At 44.4% G+C, this 16,627-nt stretch overlaps 1 protein-coding gene across 2 annotated transcripts in view; it reads right to left on the reverse strand.

Moving 5' to 3' along the window:
• Positions 1 to 16,627, reverse strand: part of hivep2a (HIVEP zinc finger 2a) — a 130,170-nt gene that overhangs the window by 53,259 nt on the left and 60,284 nt on the right. The window lies entirely within an intron of this gene.

Genomic DNA, 16,627 nt, shown 5'->3' on the forward strand with positions numbered 1-16,627 from the left:
TTTTTTTTTAGTGTTCCTAACAGCTTCTTGGATAATTAAAAAACATTAAAATTTCAAAAGTAGTGCACACAGCTTCCTAATTCTTCTGCATGTACATGTTCAGTACTGAAAGGATGTGAAAAAGACAGAGGTGAAAAGAATCAGGAAGCAGAGGACAACAGCCATCACTGTTACTCTTATAGGTCAGGATTCACCTGCCAAATTCCCTATTTTTGCCAGTGAACTTGATGTTTACAGAAAATTACAACTCCAGAAGGAACTGCATGTCGGTCGGTGAGCTGCAGAATTGGCCGCCGGGGAAGAGATACCTTCCCAGACTCTGCCAGGATGGCTGAGCTGGTTCGTCTTCTCCTGTCCTGGCTCTTTATTTATAAGCAGCAGAGTGTGTGTGTGTGTGTGTGTGTGTGTGTGTGTGTGTGTGCGCTTCAGTTTATTCTTGACACAATGGGGGCGGGTGGTTGAATGACTACTGTCCCCAACACCCGTCATACATACACACACACTGGCACACACACACACACACACACACACACACACACACACACACACACACACACACCAGTGCTGACTGTCCACCCACACACAGAGCTAATCTCTGTCCCCTCACATCCGGAGAGCAGCAGGTAGGTAGGAGGTGTGTGGTGTGGTGTGTGTGTGTGTGTGTGTGTGTGTTCAGTAGGATGACTAACTTCTTATAGAATTAAAATTTCCTGAACTCTCAGTTGCACAGATGGCTCACTAAGCAAACTAGACGAATGAGAAACAGCTAATTCCACTTGATTTATGCCTGAAATTCTTCCTAAATGTTACCAGTTTCATCATAAAAGTATACAAGAAGCATCAGATTGTTGCCTGTGTGTGTGTGTGTTACTGTAACTTGTACTGTACACCTGCGTGTGAAAAAAAAGTTCCATTTCCTGCTGCAGTTTTTGCAACTGATTTGCATCTCTCTTCCTTTCTCTCTCTTGCAATGTTTTGGCATGACATGTACATGGGTTGTTTCAGTATATTCATGATGATGAACAAACTTTATTTTGGTAGGTAACATGTCATATGATCCGGAAGCTTTTGAGCGAAGCGCAGAAAGACGCGAAAAATGGCAGCTTTTATGCTCCCGTCTATAATTCTACTTTTGGTCTACCAGGCACACACGTTGATATTGAAACTACCTCCTTAGGTATTGTTACACTTTGTTTATAAGGAAATGAAAGGCTTTGTGCTTGGAACTTTTTTGTTGTCTTCCAGTTGTCACTGTGTTCCATGATACTTCTGTGAAGAATAAATGTGAAAATGGGGGCGGGTGGTTGGCCCCAACACACACACACACACACACACACACACGATATCAGCAAGAAGCTACAGCTCGATGGTGTGTAAAGCCCCCAACGTCGACTTCAAGGCAGCGCTGCGACCGTCGACTTCAAGGCACCTAACCTTAACCCTAACCCTAACCCTAACCATTGCCTAATCCTAGTGCCTTCCAGGCAGCACTGCCTGGAAGACGACATTGGGGGCTTAAAACACCAAACACTAAGCTTTTAAGAGTGGTGTTGTTACATATCTAAAATATTGTATGCTTTAGCATCAGAGGCCCAAAACAGAAAAAAAAGTATGCAGACAGCAGTGTCCACCTAGTTTTGGCCATCATACTGTAGTGTTTAGTAACTGGACAACAAGAGAGCTACAACAAAGGGATCTGTTTCTGTCCGTTAGCATCTACACTTAATCTACACTCAAGTCTCCAATCAAGGCCTCAGCATGTGAGTGTACATCATGCATGTCTGAATGTGCACATGTGTACAGTACTGGAAATGGGTGTGTGTTTTCTGACAAGACGCTACACGGCGCCGGTACGTGACACCCGAGTGCAGCGCACAAAAGGGGTGGGGGGGACCTGACACCCCGTCTCTACGGAAACCAAATGGATGCTTACCGTCAATAAACCGACGTCTCAGCTGTGAAGCACACGCTTGTTTTAATGATGAAACTCTCAGCGTGTCATTCAGATCACATCGATTGTTTATCGATAAATAAATGAGATGAAAGTAGAGATGGAGTGAGAGAGAGAGAGAGAGAGAGAGAGAGAGAGAAGGGGAAGACAGAGGAAGATTAAATGAGATGGAGAATGTGACGAAGGGAGAGGACGAGTAGAAGAGAGAGAGATCGCACAAAGCTGGAAAGAACAATAAGGCTTACAGTGAAGGGGAACAAAGAGGGGGAGAGTGAGAGAGTGAGAGAGACAGTGTGTGTGTGTGTGTGTGAGTGTGAGAGAGAGAGAGAGAGAGAGAGAGAGAGAGAGAGAGATCATGTGCAGAGGTCAGGTGCATTTTTTTTCAGCTTCCAGGAAACAGAGAACAATTCATTCAGATACGTGTTTAACTTCCCGAGAGCTCCAACTAAAGATTGATTCTTCCTGCTGTTGCTGTCGGCAGAGTCACAGACAGACGCTGGGCTCCGTTAACTCATGCAGTCAGACTTGTTAAGCATTAGGATGCGAATAACAGTGTTGTAGTCAAGACCACCTAAACCAAGACCAAGTCCTTACCAAGACCAGAGTGTATCGAGACCGAGATGAGACTGAGGGGGGTTGAGACCGAGACAAGACCAATACTTTGAGGGGTTGAGATCGAGTCATGACCGAGACTTTGAGGGGTTGAGACCGAGACGAGACCGAGACTTTGAGGGGTTGAGACCGAGACGAGACCGAGACTTTGAGGGGTTGAGACCGAGACGAGACCAAGACTTTGGGGGGTTGCGACCGAGACAAGACCAAGACTTTGAGGGGTTGAGATCAAGTCATGACCAAGACTTTGAGGGGTTAAGACTGAGACGAGACCGAGACTTTGAGGGGTTGAGACCGAGATGAGACCGAGACTTTGAGGGGTTGGGCCCGAGACGAGACCGAGACTTTGAGGGGTTGGGACCGAGACGAGACCGAGACTTTGAGGGGTTGGGACCGAGACGAGACCGAGACTTTGAGGGGTTGGGACCGAGACAAGGCCGAGACTTTGAGGGGTTGAGACAGAAGATTTGAGGTGGTCCCAGCTGTGTCGGTTAGCTTTACATTGCAGAATTTACACACTGCTGTGTAAATTTACACACTGCTGTGTAAATTCTAGGGATGTAACGGTACACAAAAGTCTCGGTTCGGTTCATAACCCGGTTTAGGTGTTACGATTGGGTGCTAGCTAGGTACAGCGGGACAAAATCGCCAAATGCATGAGGATCCGTTTCTTTTCAGTTATTTTGAACAGAGAGTAGTGCAAGTGTCAAAGACACAAGGTAGCATTTTGCTTACTGGTAACTTTGATAAACTACCGGTATGTTCGTTGTGAAAATAACAAACATTTTAGGCACAAAGCAGCTCTCATGCTATGAAACAAACCGTCCACTCTGTCTCTGTTGTAGCTGACCGGGAACCTGCAGGCGGGTCGTCAGGCTCCGACGTTTCTTTGCACTTGCCATAGCTGACTTGAACGCCAATCTGCTTGCTGCTTTGACCTCAGCATATGTTGTTAACGCTGCACACCTAAAAAGCCAGGTGGAACTCGCACTTGTGAACAGAGCTGTGCAATTAATCACATTATGATTGCGATTTCGGCTCCTATCGATCACAAAAACAATGTAATCAAGAAAAACGATTATTTTGCACAATACGTTTTGCAAGTAAACTCTAATTTTCTTCCTTTGACACACTGAGCTCCTCTCGCCTCTCTCTTTCCATTTGTGTGCATCCATGTCCCAGAAATGCTTGTTACTAACCTAGCTCTGGGGAGCTTATTCCCCGGAGTCCTGATGTTTTTTTTTCCGCCCAGCATGTTTCCTTGGGTTAGGGTGGCACCAAAATCATGGTTGCAGCTGTCGCCGTGGTCCTGCTGCACGCCCAGCTATGCCCTGTTACACCCTGCTACGCTCTACAGTGCCCTGCTACGTCCTGCGGTGCCCTGCAGTGTCCTGCTACGCCCTGCTACGTCCTGCGGTGCCCTGCAGTGTCCTGCTACGTCCTTTAGACACCGCTTACCAAGAGCCTGGGTCTGTCCGAGGTTTCTCCCTAAAAAGGGAGTTCTTCCTCACCACTGTCACACTAAATGCTTGCTCTTGGGGGGAATTACTAGAATTGTTTGGTCTCTGTATATTATAGAGTGTGGTCTAGACCTACTCTATCTGTAAAGTGTCTTGAGATAACTCTTGTTATGATTTGATGCTATAAATAAAATGTAATTGAATTGAAATTTTGTCTTGTGTTCTGAAGGGGAATTCAAAAAGTTCAACGGTAAAAGTATTAAGGGAAATGTCCATGTTTAAGGTGCTTTAAGTGTTCCACAGTTTTTTAAGTTCAATAAATGCAACATCTTTCCAAAAGTCAATGAGTAATCGTGTTGAATAATCCTAACCTAACCCTTTTTCCGTAATCGAGCAGCCCTAATTGCGAACTTTGGTTCCACATTGCGTGCCTCAGTCTACATGCGTGCAGCAAAATGCTTACTTCTTGTTCCACGGACACATACACAAAGGCAAACAGATGTCCACTCACAGGTGACCTTACACACACACACACACACACACACAACACACACACGCACACACACAAACACATACGCTCAATGTGACACTGTTTCCATTTTACTCCTGCAGGCTTTACTACTGTTTTGTCTCTCTCTCTCTCTGTGAGGGACACACACACACACACACACACACACACACACGCACGCACGCACACACGCACACACACACACACACACACACACACACACACACATACACACGGTGAGGAAACCGTAGGAACAGATGAAGGCGCTGTCAGCAGCACCTGCTCCTCTTCCCCTCATCCTCTCTGCCTTTGCCTTTGTCTCCCTCCTCCCTTACCTTTCTTTCTTTTCTCTTGTCTAGTCTCCTTTGGATTCCCTTCTTCACCTTCCATCCTCTTTTGTCTCATCCCCTTGTTTCTCCACTCTGCTCTCTCTTTACTCTTACTATCGCTCTTTTCTCCTCACCAACACAAACAAGTGCCCCCCTCACTTACAACAGGAAAAAAACACTGTACTGTACTGTGACAGTACTTTTCATCTGAAAGTAGGAAGAGCAGCCTTTGAGGTCATTGTTTTTTTTTTTTGTTTTTTTTTGGGTGGACATATTTATTCTTTTCTTTTTCTTTTCCAGCTTTCAGTTGAGTATTATGAACCGTTTCCTCCCGAGGTTGGAGTCCCCTGACCTCAGATGTCCAGCGAGGGGAGCGAATCACACGACTCGGCCTCTTCACCAACAAACACAAAGAGCCAACATTCAACAAAGTGTGTGTGTGTGTGTGCGCATGTGTGTGTGTGAGAGAGAGAGAGAGAGAGAGTTTGTTGTATTAGGCCTTTGTTTTTCTCTCCATGATCTCTTTGTTTTAATGTCTTTTTGACCTCCGCCACCTCTCTCTCTCTCTCTCTCTCTCTCAAATCTGGTTGTCCATTGTTGGAACAGTTTCCATCTTTCTCCCTTTCTGTTACTCTTTTCCTTTTCATTCCCTCTCCTCACTCATTTCTCTCCCCCATGTCTTTAAATCTTTCTCTCATTCTGTCAATCCTTCTCTGTCTTTTCCTCCTTTATCCTGTTTCTTTTCTCATTCCTTCATGTTACTCTTCTTGTCCCCCTCTTTCTCTCTGGCCATCTTTGTCCTTTTTTCTTCTCTCTTCCCTCCCTCCCTCCCTCCCTCCCCTGTTTCTGCTCCTTCTTCTCTTCCTTCTTATCTTTTCCATCCCGCCCCTTTCATCCCCTTCTTCCGGTGGTAGTAATCACTCTTTACCTTTTTCCCCATTTAAAGTTACACTTTCTGTCGTCTGTAGTTTTAATTAATCACGCGACTCGTTAACGAACTCTCCCCATCGACCGTTAATTAATCAGGTTTCTGCCTTAATGAACAGTCTAAACTCGTTAAACCTGTTTCGCTCTTAATTAGCCCGTTAGCTCCGGGGCCTAGCACTCCGACAAGACTATTAGGCACTACTACGCCTTAATGGCAGCCGCTGTGGGTGTGTGCGTGAGCGTGTGTGTTAAGATTACCTCACTCCCTAATGGGGCTGCTCAAATATTTATAGGGCAGGAAGCTGAATGGGAAGAATGATAGCGCTCAGGGAGACAGCAGACACTGAGGGAGTACATGAGAAGACGGATGCTGCCTTCAAGTACTCCTCGTAAGCTCCAACTCCGACCTCAGAAGTTGTAAAGCTATGGAAAGCCCAAAGGGTCACAACGCGCCTCGCTCCTCCTTCACTGCAAAGATTTCACCCACCGGCTGGACCCGACACATGTCTCTAAATTAACTTTGGATGCCATTAAGGCCAATGTCACCTCATGGACAGATATTTTCATAATATTAGTATCTTGTTTGTCCCCAAACATGAATACTAGTCTGGATCCGGCGCGTCAGTTTTGTTCTGGGCCCTATCCTGCACCCTGCGCAAGTGTCTTTGCTAGTTTAAGACCGACGCGGTTCTCAATTTCCCGTCCAGCGCCCGCATCGTTTAAATAGCAAATGCACCTGCGCCCAACTGTGTGCCCGTGGGCGTGCTGGTCTTACAGGGAGGTGTGTTCAGGTGCATTCTGGGCATATTGCTATCATAAGGCAGCGGGAAGTGATCGCGCCATTGACCAACAAAAACCTGCTCTAAAGTCAGTAACGCAGCATTTCATTGTTATTTTAACATCAAATTAGTAAAATACGCCTAGGCTCGTGCACAGCGCACACACTATGCTTGTTACACACACAGGGACGCACAGCAGCACAGACACATGCAGAAGATTACAAATAAAAATATTACGGTGCAAATCCTCCATCACAATACACCCAAAACACACATGAATTAATGAAGACACTAAGTACAACCCTTTTGAACCATGCGCCGGCGCACGAACCATTTTTTCCGAAAACACTGGTAAGAGCTTAACTGTGTATCCAGCCCATTTAAATACCTCACGTTACTGTATTGTGTCAACAGTTAACTTCATTTAATATTGTATGTGGCATTTTCTTTTACGGGGTGCAAATGTTTCCACATAAACAAGTTCCTTCCCGAGACTATTTAGCGGAGCCACTGTCGCTGCCTCCGGAGCTTAGCGCCACCCAAGACCGTTGTGACTGGTTAAAAGAAATGCAAACAACCCAGAGAGTTTTTTTTTTTTCTCCTATCCCGGAATGCATGTGTGGTGTAGCCGGACCTTCCTCCGTTTGTCTGAGCAAGACATGCAGGATACGCTTGTGTTCAAATAAAGTTTATTTTCTTAGGTCTTGTTTTGTAGCTCCATTCATTATTTGTAATGAGAACTCAATAATGAATTGCTTAGATTGAGAGCTGTAGATTTGAGACTGGGACTAAGGGCTGGAAACTTGACGACTGTGAGACTTGACTTGTTCTGATTCAGCTCTGCATAAAGAACACTATTGCGACTAGGGCTGCTCCCTCTTAGTCGATTAGTCGACTAATCGGTCGTTTTGGTCTTAGTCAACCTAGATTTCTTTAGTCGATTAGTCATGTTTTATGCTTTTTTCGTGCTGAATGACTTATTTCCGAGAAACGTACGAGCACATCTCTGGCAAACACAAGAATTAAAGTGGTGCTTTTGCATGACTCTTTGTGGAGAAACTCAGATTTACAGATCTGTTGATTAAATCAACTAATCGATTAGTCGATACAATTGAATGAGTGTTAGTCGACTAACAATTTCTTCAATCGAGCACAGCCCTAATTGCGACTGATGCTATGTTGACCTTAAATACTATTTGCGGTTTGAGTTCATTTGTAAAAACAGATAAAAGCCATTCTAAAAATGAGTAAACCAACACCGATTGACAGTCATTTGAATGCACTATAAAAAATCTATCAAAACAACCCAACACCAATCTGATCTGACAAACCCTGGACTGGACCCAAAAAACACGATGTATTAAAATAAATAAAATGAACCATTTGTATGTAGACTTGTAACTTGACTTGGCCTTCTCTCAAGTGACTTCAGACTTGGACTTGCCCCAAACACTTTAAAACAGCTCTGCTGAGTGACATGGATAGGGCAGAGTCCAGTAGGGTAAGCAACACGAGCGATCAGGTGATAACACAGGATGTGAACAAACCCTGAGCTATTTAATTGAGCCTGGGAATAAAGCCAAGTGAGCGCATCCACAATGTCCAATATAATCACGTACTGCTTATAAATCAGTGTGGTCACACACATATACTGTAAGTGTCCTGAATCACAAGGGACAGTTTGGCAAATAAAGTTCTGTCTTTGACTTTCAAAGAAGAAGATTGGCTCGTTATCGTTATCCCCTCGGGGTTAGTGCCTGCAGATTTCAGGGAGTAAAATCCAAACAATATGGCATTCATAACAGCCCAAACTATGTAACTAAGACCTTGTGAAAAAGTCATATTTTCCTTTATGTCATGCAGACATTTAGAGCTGGGGCTGCGGGAAACTTCTCACTTTCCCACTAAAGACATAATACTGGACACTTAATGTCACTCATGCAGCATATGCTAAAGTGTTATGTATCACTCATCACGGTGCATGCTCAAGCATCACGATCTGTTGCCAACCTCTGGACGATTTATGTCCTCATCGGGAAGTTGGGAACACCAAACTCAATCATTTGCTGCAGCAATTTAGTTCAGATCAGCCTTGAACCGTTGCTCAAACCTTCTGCCAACAGAGTGAGGTAATTCCACTTGTTTCCAATTCTGCTCACTTGTTTCAGGAATTCTCTGGCAACGACTGTGAGGATCTTAACAACAACTGAAAAAAAAAGGGAAGATACAGGCAGGTTGCTACATGTGAATATGAATAAAATGAAACGCAGGGCGTGTAAATTGGCTCGTGATTCAAAGAATCTCACAAAAACAAATGAAATGATCTCATGCCCATTCATAGATTTACCCTTAAGCAGAGGACAAATGGGATTTTAAGACTTGTAATTCAATTAAAAACGTCGATGGTTATCTTTAGCGATGCCGGATGCAGAGTGACAGGAAACACATGATGACACGCGCGCGGTATCTAGCTCAGGAAGGTTTTGGCGTTGACATCACGGTTGTCACGAGGATGAGGTCAGGGTGTTGTGTTGACCCTGATGAAAGTAAAGGATGGATAGAAGGATGGATGGAGAAAATGGGAGCGGTGGGGAAAAAGAGAGGGATGAAGAGTGAGAGACGCCGGGAATAAGTGGGAGATAGAGAGAGAGAGAGTGATGCGTTTAGGCTGCGGGAAAGAAAGAAAGAAAGAAAGAAAGAAAGAAAGAAAGAAAGAAAGACAGAAAGAAAGAAAGAAGATGAGGGAAATAGGTCAGCATGAACTCACTGTTGAGGGACTGGGTGGAACCAGATGGGAAACACATGCTGTGAAAAACACACACACACACACACACACACACACACACACACACACACACACACACACACACACACAAGCGGGGGTGGAGTCTGATGGCGACCTCTTGACACCAGATGAAGGGAAGACACTTCTTCTCTCCTCCCTCGTTCCTCCTCATTCACTCCTAAAAACCTCATGCATCTGATGTAATCGCTCAGCTAATGCACCTCACTGTCACCTCCATGGAATTCTGGGTATTTGAGTCCCCAAAGAGTTTGTAGACAACACTGCTACAACTAGCAGAAGAGTGTACTGTAGCGCCACAGCGAGGCTGCGTTTAAGTGCCGTGGGAGACGAAGTAAATAGCAGCGAGCTGCACGAAAACACCGGAGGTTCCGACCGTAAATGCTAAAACGCTGCCAGACATTTTAACAGAAGATACAGCCAATCTCACTTTAAGATTATAAATGCTTCCAAGCTCAGCTGTAGGCCTACATTGTAAATACCGGTACTATGGAAATCATGTCAGAAAAACAGCTTTGGATAATACATAGAAAAATACAACCAAACTTATCTAAATACCAAAATATTTATACATTTCACTGGACAAGTTAAACCACATCTCACCACGGCATCACAAAATAAGTCGTCATCATTTCCTGAAAATGTATCAAAGCCAAGTGACGGACCGTACCATGCCATGTGGAGCGGTCCACGTGCTGACTGCATTGGAAACATTTGGGATTTTCCCACACGTGCGAGTGATGTGGTTCCTCTGTAAACATATTAAAGAGAACCGCCCGGCGACCACTAATCCTGCTGGTCGGGGGATACTGCCAGCTGCTTCCTGTGACAGGTGTCATCACGCCTGTTTGGACGTCATCACATCTATTTAGTTTTCCCCTATAACTTTAACCCTGAGGAGCCTCGTTTGGAACCTTCCGCAAACCTCTTTACATGTGGCAGGAGCTTCACCAAACCGTTAAGGGGATGTTGTTTCCCACCGAGGAACCCTTAACCCTCGTGTTGTCTTCCCCGTCGACCGTGCAACTTTTTTTTTTTTTTAGCTTTTCCCATGTTTTTGTCACTTTTCCTGACGATTTTGAAGATTATTCTGACGTTTTGGTCCCTTTTACCAATGTTTTTGTCACTTTTTTTCGAAGATATTCCTGACATTTTTGTCACTTTTTCCGATGTTTTTGTCACTTTTTTCTGTGCTTTTTTGACATTTTTTCCTACGTTTTTCAACGTTCTATTATCAATTTTTCTTTACATGCTATAAAATTGTAGCCTAGAAATCTAGACGCACCCTAGCGGCAGCAAATTTAATTTGCAGCCAGGGGGGTCTAGGCACTCTCCGTTGGCTTGCGAGCTGGAAAAACCAAACTCTGGTCGGGCCAATCACATCGTGTATAGAGTCGGTAGGCGGGCTTATGGCTGCTGCTGCTGGGAACAAGCGGTCTTCTGGAAGACTTGGAGTTAAGCTTTTCTTTGAGAGAACAAGAACAAAGAACGGCACTGAAGTCATTCTTAAAAAAGGAAGATGTGTTCGGAGTTTTGCCGACCAGATACGGCAAAAGTTTAATCTATCAACTAGCTTTGGTCTGGTTGGTTGTAGCACTATCCTATTGTGTGCAGAGGGAATTTGAAAGACAACCGTTTATCCCGCCCCTCAGATTGAGCCCAGCCAATGGTGAGTTCCCATACCCAACATCTGGATGTGGGTCTGGCTTGTCAGGCTAATAAAATTGAATAAAACACCCAAATTCAATGAAAGTAGTGAACTGATCATTTATTTAACTTAATAAAGAGCGTTGTAGGGAACCATCCAGGTTATTTTGTTTTAAAATTTGGTTGAAAGAAACCCCACATTTCTTTTTTTTTTAAGACTATTTTTTGGTCATTTTTAGGCCTTTATTGACAGGACAGCTGAAGACATGAAAGGAGAGAGAGAGGGGGAATGACATGCAGCAAAAGGCCGCAGGTCCGCGTCGAGGAGTAAACCTCTATATACTGGCGCCCGCTCTACCAACTGAGCTATCCGGGCGCCCGAAACCCCACATTTCTGATATACAAACTTTATCAAAATGGGTCAAAACAGGAGGGTTAAGGGTTGCTTCTCTAACGCCTTTTTGAATCTAAGCCAATGTACGCACAGTTGAGAAACCAGTCTTCCCAGTTCTGCAGGTTGCAAACACCTTAACAGGTGAGGCCGTACAGTACAATACAGTACAGTACAGGACAGTATGTTCATTTTAAAACGATAACAACTTTTCTTTTGTCTTCGTAAGTTTTTAAGTCAAACGGCTGACTCGTAATTTGTTTCAAGTGAGTCAGTGGTGGATTCTAGGAAAGGGTTGGGTGAAAATGACCAGGGCTGATGGGAAATACATCAGCACACACACACACACACACACACACACACACACACACACACGCACACACGCACACACGCACGCACACACACACACACACACACACACACACACACACACACACACACACACACACACACACACATGCGTTCCAGGTTGTGCATGTATTTTATTGCTTTGGCAACACAACAGTGACAGTCGTGCCAATGATGGATGTTTGAATTTAACTGGGCAGAGAGAAAGACGAGAGACACAGAGGAAACAAAAAGAGAGAGACAAACAACTAACGGTACTTTACATTTTTTCATCTATACTTGAAAAAAATTCACATGAACACTGTGCACTTCTGTACTTGTGAGGACCCTCATTGACAAGCCTAACCTTCACCATCACAACTACATGACCTCAACCTTTACCCTAACCTAGTTCAAACCATAACCCTAAGACTTCAAACAGTGCTTTAAAGAGGTGAGGACCAGAAAATCACTCGCAGACTGAAATACTCTCACGTTTGTGCACGCTGTGCGAGAATAAAAAGCATCTGCATTTGCAGATTTGTCCATTACCTAATGGAAAAAGTGAAACGCATGTTCAAAAACCTAATTTTCTGCTGTTATGCAAAACCCCAAGCTAAAGTGATATTAGTGGTATGAAACTACTATTATTACATGTTGATGCAGAAACCATGCAGAGCTCCAGAGTTCAGGCTCTCATTATGGGTAGACCCCGACCCTGTATCATGACTCTGGGTCAGCTGCACGTTCATTTTCTCTTTGAACTATAATAGCGGGTCACACGATGATCACAAGACGATCCACAGCTGAAAGTCGTATTACTTATTATAAGAGCATTTTGTATTGTGAAATAATGGACGATTCTCTCAAGTAATGATTCAGTAAAATGGCTTGAAAGCGGAACGTTTGGTCTAATATCCAGGGTCAAAGTTAATCCTTCTACGTTATCAGAAAGTCCTGACCTGAAATGTCCGCCGGCTCCTTCTGAAGAACTCCGAAAGGACACCAATATCCAAAGCACAGACGCTTGAATCTGAACACAAACAAACTATTATCTGTGGTAGGGATGCGTATTCCTCATCCCTACCACAGAATAGGGAAGTTGCTCAATTACATCATGTCTGATTGGCCAACCGTTTGGTTACGGTAATCTCTTCATCCCTTCACATACTCCTAGTGTGTTCTATATCTCTGAAAGAGGTTAATCGAGTACAACGAGGTCGCTGTGCCGTGCTGACCCTTGCACATCGCTCATTCCTCGCTTCTGCACACTCAGCGAAACATCAAGAGGTTGCAGCTGATTCAACGAGTGAGAAAAAGTCTAATTAAGGCGCCCCACACTTGTCTGTAGCCCACATGTAAGAAACTAGTCCGACCAGTTCAGCAACATGCACGTCTACGTCATAATGAACCTGATCTAGTTTTTATGGCGCTGGCACGCAGGAGGTGTGTGTTTAATGTTGACATTATGATGTCTTTTAAACTGGCACTTGGCCTTCTCATATTTCCATGCTTTAAAAAGACTTTAAGGAAGCAGGGTACATGGGTTGTGTTTCTTTCTCTCCGAAAAGTCATCTCATGCAGGGTACACACCATAATAATCTTTGGGCCCGATTCCACCCTCCCAACAATGGAGGTAAAGAGTGTTTTTTTTCCTGCTCGGAAGTCCATCCTGTCCGCACCGATTTAAAATCATAACTATTAAACATGTTCAATATTTACGAGTGTGAGTGGATTACACCGAGGACGCAGTCTAGTCTTGCTGTACCCGGGTCTGGCTTCTGTGGGAGAGCAGCGCTCATATATACGGAGCTTATAGCGCTGATCAGCGGATCACCAAGGGAGGGAGAGCTTGGGGGAGACGCGGAGCGCTGACAGCGCTTCAGAACATCCACTGGCTCCCTGTTTCCCAACGCATCCAGTTTGAAGTCCTCCTCCTCACCCACAAAGTCCTCCATAACCAGACTCCTTCCTACCTCACAGACCTGCTCCACCGCCACAATCCCCCCCGAAACCTCCGCTCCTCTGATGCTAACCTCCTGTCCCCACCACTCAGGACCAAGCACCGTACCTGGGGTGACAGAGCTTTCACCCTTGCAGCCCCCTCCCCCTGGAACCCCCCTACCTATACACATGCGTGACTGTACTGACCTGGACACATTCAAAATACACCCCTTCAGATTAGCTTTCCACATAACAATAGTCTTACATTTCTCAAATCTTGTTTTTAATTGCTTCTAATATGCTTGTTTTATGTGTTGGTTTTATTGCTTATCTGTTTTTAATGTGCTATATGTGCTGGTTTTACTCTAAAGTACCATGTAAAGCGCTATTGATACTGATTGTACTGTAGTTGGACTTCTTTAACAAGTTCTGAGTGTTTTTTATGTATCATCTGCTCTAGCGTTTCCACATTTTAAGACACAGATATGGTGATAACGGTCCAAATTTATGTCAAATTCCATGTTGTTTTTATTGAAAAACATCACATTTTTTTGAGGAAGAACCCCTAAACCGCCCCGTCAAATATGCGCACCTAACTTTTCCACAAACGGAGGGAAAACACTGTAATGGCTGCAGTGCAAACAGAGCATTAATAAGCTCCAGGGTTATCTCACAGTCACCAGAGCGTGAGGCTTCGGGGAGAGAGCGGTGATCATCTATTAACCGGTCCGACCGGGACGGCGGCGTTATCAGTGGAGTAACCTCCATATGAGCGCCGATCTCCCGCAAAAAGCCCACCCCGGGCAGCGCGGTTTCTCTGGCGACGCCATGTTTGTAAACTTTTCATAACTTCCAGGTATGAATGTGTAACTGTGTGAATGTGACAGGTCGTCGTTGCAAATGAGAAATTGTTCTCAATTGACTTACCTGGATAAATAAAAGGTAAAAAAAAAAAAAAACTTTAAAGTCACCGTTTCGGTTTTGAAATTGGGGACTCGGTTGTTTGTTAAAGGCCTTGGACACCCACACAGGTGTGGACCTCTGCCCAGGACTCTGTTGGTGTGTATAAACTGATTGACTGACATATTCCTGAGCCTCCAGTGAGCTCTGTTGCACCTGTCAGGGCAGGACACATGACATCTTTATCATTCTTATTGGTAGATGAAATTTGTAACGTAATAAATTCCCATCTATTGCTGCGTTCCAGACACAATTTTTTACCGGTAGAAGGTTTCGAAAACACGTGTTACGGGTTTCCTGGAACGCAACATAAACTCCGGCCCACCTTTAACCTGGGCAGAGGTCTAATCAGCTAGAATAACTGAAAACACCTGGGTGGGTGTCCAGGGCCTTTATTGGAATCTGTTGTATCAGTGTCTGGTGTGCTCTTTTGGCCAAATCGTTCTCTCTCTCTGAACCAAACTAATAAATCTATTATTACCTGTCGTTATGTGTGGGGTCTCTCCCATTTCCATCATCTGTTAGGATTTGAAAAATCTTTCATCGTGGGCCAGGCATTAGACAGCTGAGAGGAGAGTAGTTTTATACAGTTCTTGTCATTGCTGTCAAGTTTGCTCAGACCTTAATTGACAGCAGACGCTCGCTTCTTCTCCATCCACAACAATACGCTGTTTTGTTTTTTTTTGTTTTTTTTTTACAAGATAATATTTTCAATACTCGCAGCGAGTTTAAAGTTACCATCACAGCTGTTTGCCACCTGTTCACTTCGCGTGCTTTTCCCCGTTATGTCCGCATGCGAACATGGATTTCCATTTACGTCGTTGCCGTGCATGGGGCTGAAAAAACAAACTGGATTTATGCTTGTGATGATATCAGGGCAGCCAAAAATGCCTCTGTTACCGCCGCTGGAGGTTGTCAGGGGCATCTGGATCCTCCCTCGCTGTCAATGAACCAGAGCGTGGGTGCATTTAGCCCTGAATTATTTTTCTGTTTGTCTTCATCCAAATACTGTGGCGACTCGTAATTTGAGCCCGTTCAAAAAGTTTGAAATGTTCGAGTTTATTCTGCACTCGGCACCGCATATTTGCAACAAAACTGCACCAAACAAAACTCATTGAAACTACTCGGCCTATTGTTGCATTTGATCTTATGTTTCTCTATGTTTAGTTTTTTTTGGGAGAATGTATTGTGTTGATGAAAGCCACATTTCCCACAGGGGAGAGTAAAAAAAAGTCCTCGACCCCAAACACCCCTTTGCCTGTGTTAGCGCACAAGCGTTACCCAACTGGAGCAAGACAGCTGCATCAATATCAGATTAGAGACAGAGAGAGAGAGAGAGAGAGAGAGAGAGAGAAGGGGGGATGAGAGAATAGAGATGGCCATGACAGAGAGAGAGAGAGAGAGAGAGAGAGAGAGAGAGAGAGAGAGAGAGAGAGAGAAAGGTCAGCAAGGTTCTATTTTTATCATTCCTCAAGTCGTGTCTCGGCTTGAATGGAGGCAAAGAAGCAAATAAGAATTGTGTTGATAGGCGCACACGCAAATTATTTCATAACCTTGGCACACAGCAGGCTGCTGAAAGTCAGCAAGTCCTGCGAGTGTGTTAGTGTTTATGTGTGTGTGTGTGTGTGTGTGTGTGTGTGTGTGTGTGTGTGTGTGTGATCACAAAGCACTAAGCCATCATCATAGCCTCACTCTGACTTCCCCGGAGAGCTCGAAAAACATCTCCTCATTGCAACATTTTATGATGTACTGATTTGTTCTTTCACAATATCTTTTTTGTATTTTGGATTGTGCACACTCATACGGCCTTTGTAATCCCTGAGTGATGCTTGTATTATACTGCGTGTGTGTGTGTGTGTGTGTGTGTAAGCGTGTTAGGGCAGGTAACATATTCGTTTATGGCTTTCTCAGATGCTTTTTTTGGTCTGCCAACCACAGTGTCTGTGTCAAACCAAAATCATCCCAGCAACTCTGACTAATGGTAATTTA

Source organism: Sander lucioperca, chromosome 19 (assembly GCF_008315115.2).
Source record: "Sander lucioperca isolate FBNREF2018 chromosome 19, SLUC_FBN_1.2, whole genome shotgun sequence".
Lineage (NCBI taxonomy): Eukaryota > Metazoa > Chordata > Actinopteri > Perciformes > Percidae > Sander > Sander lucioperca.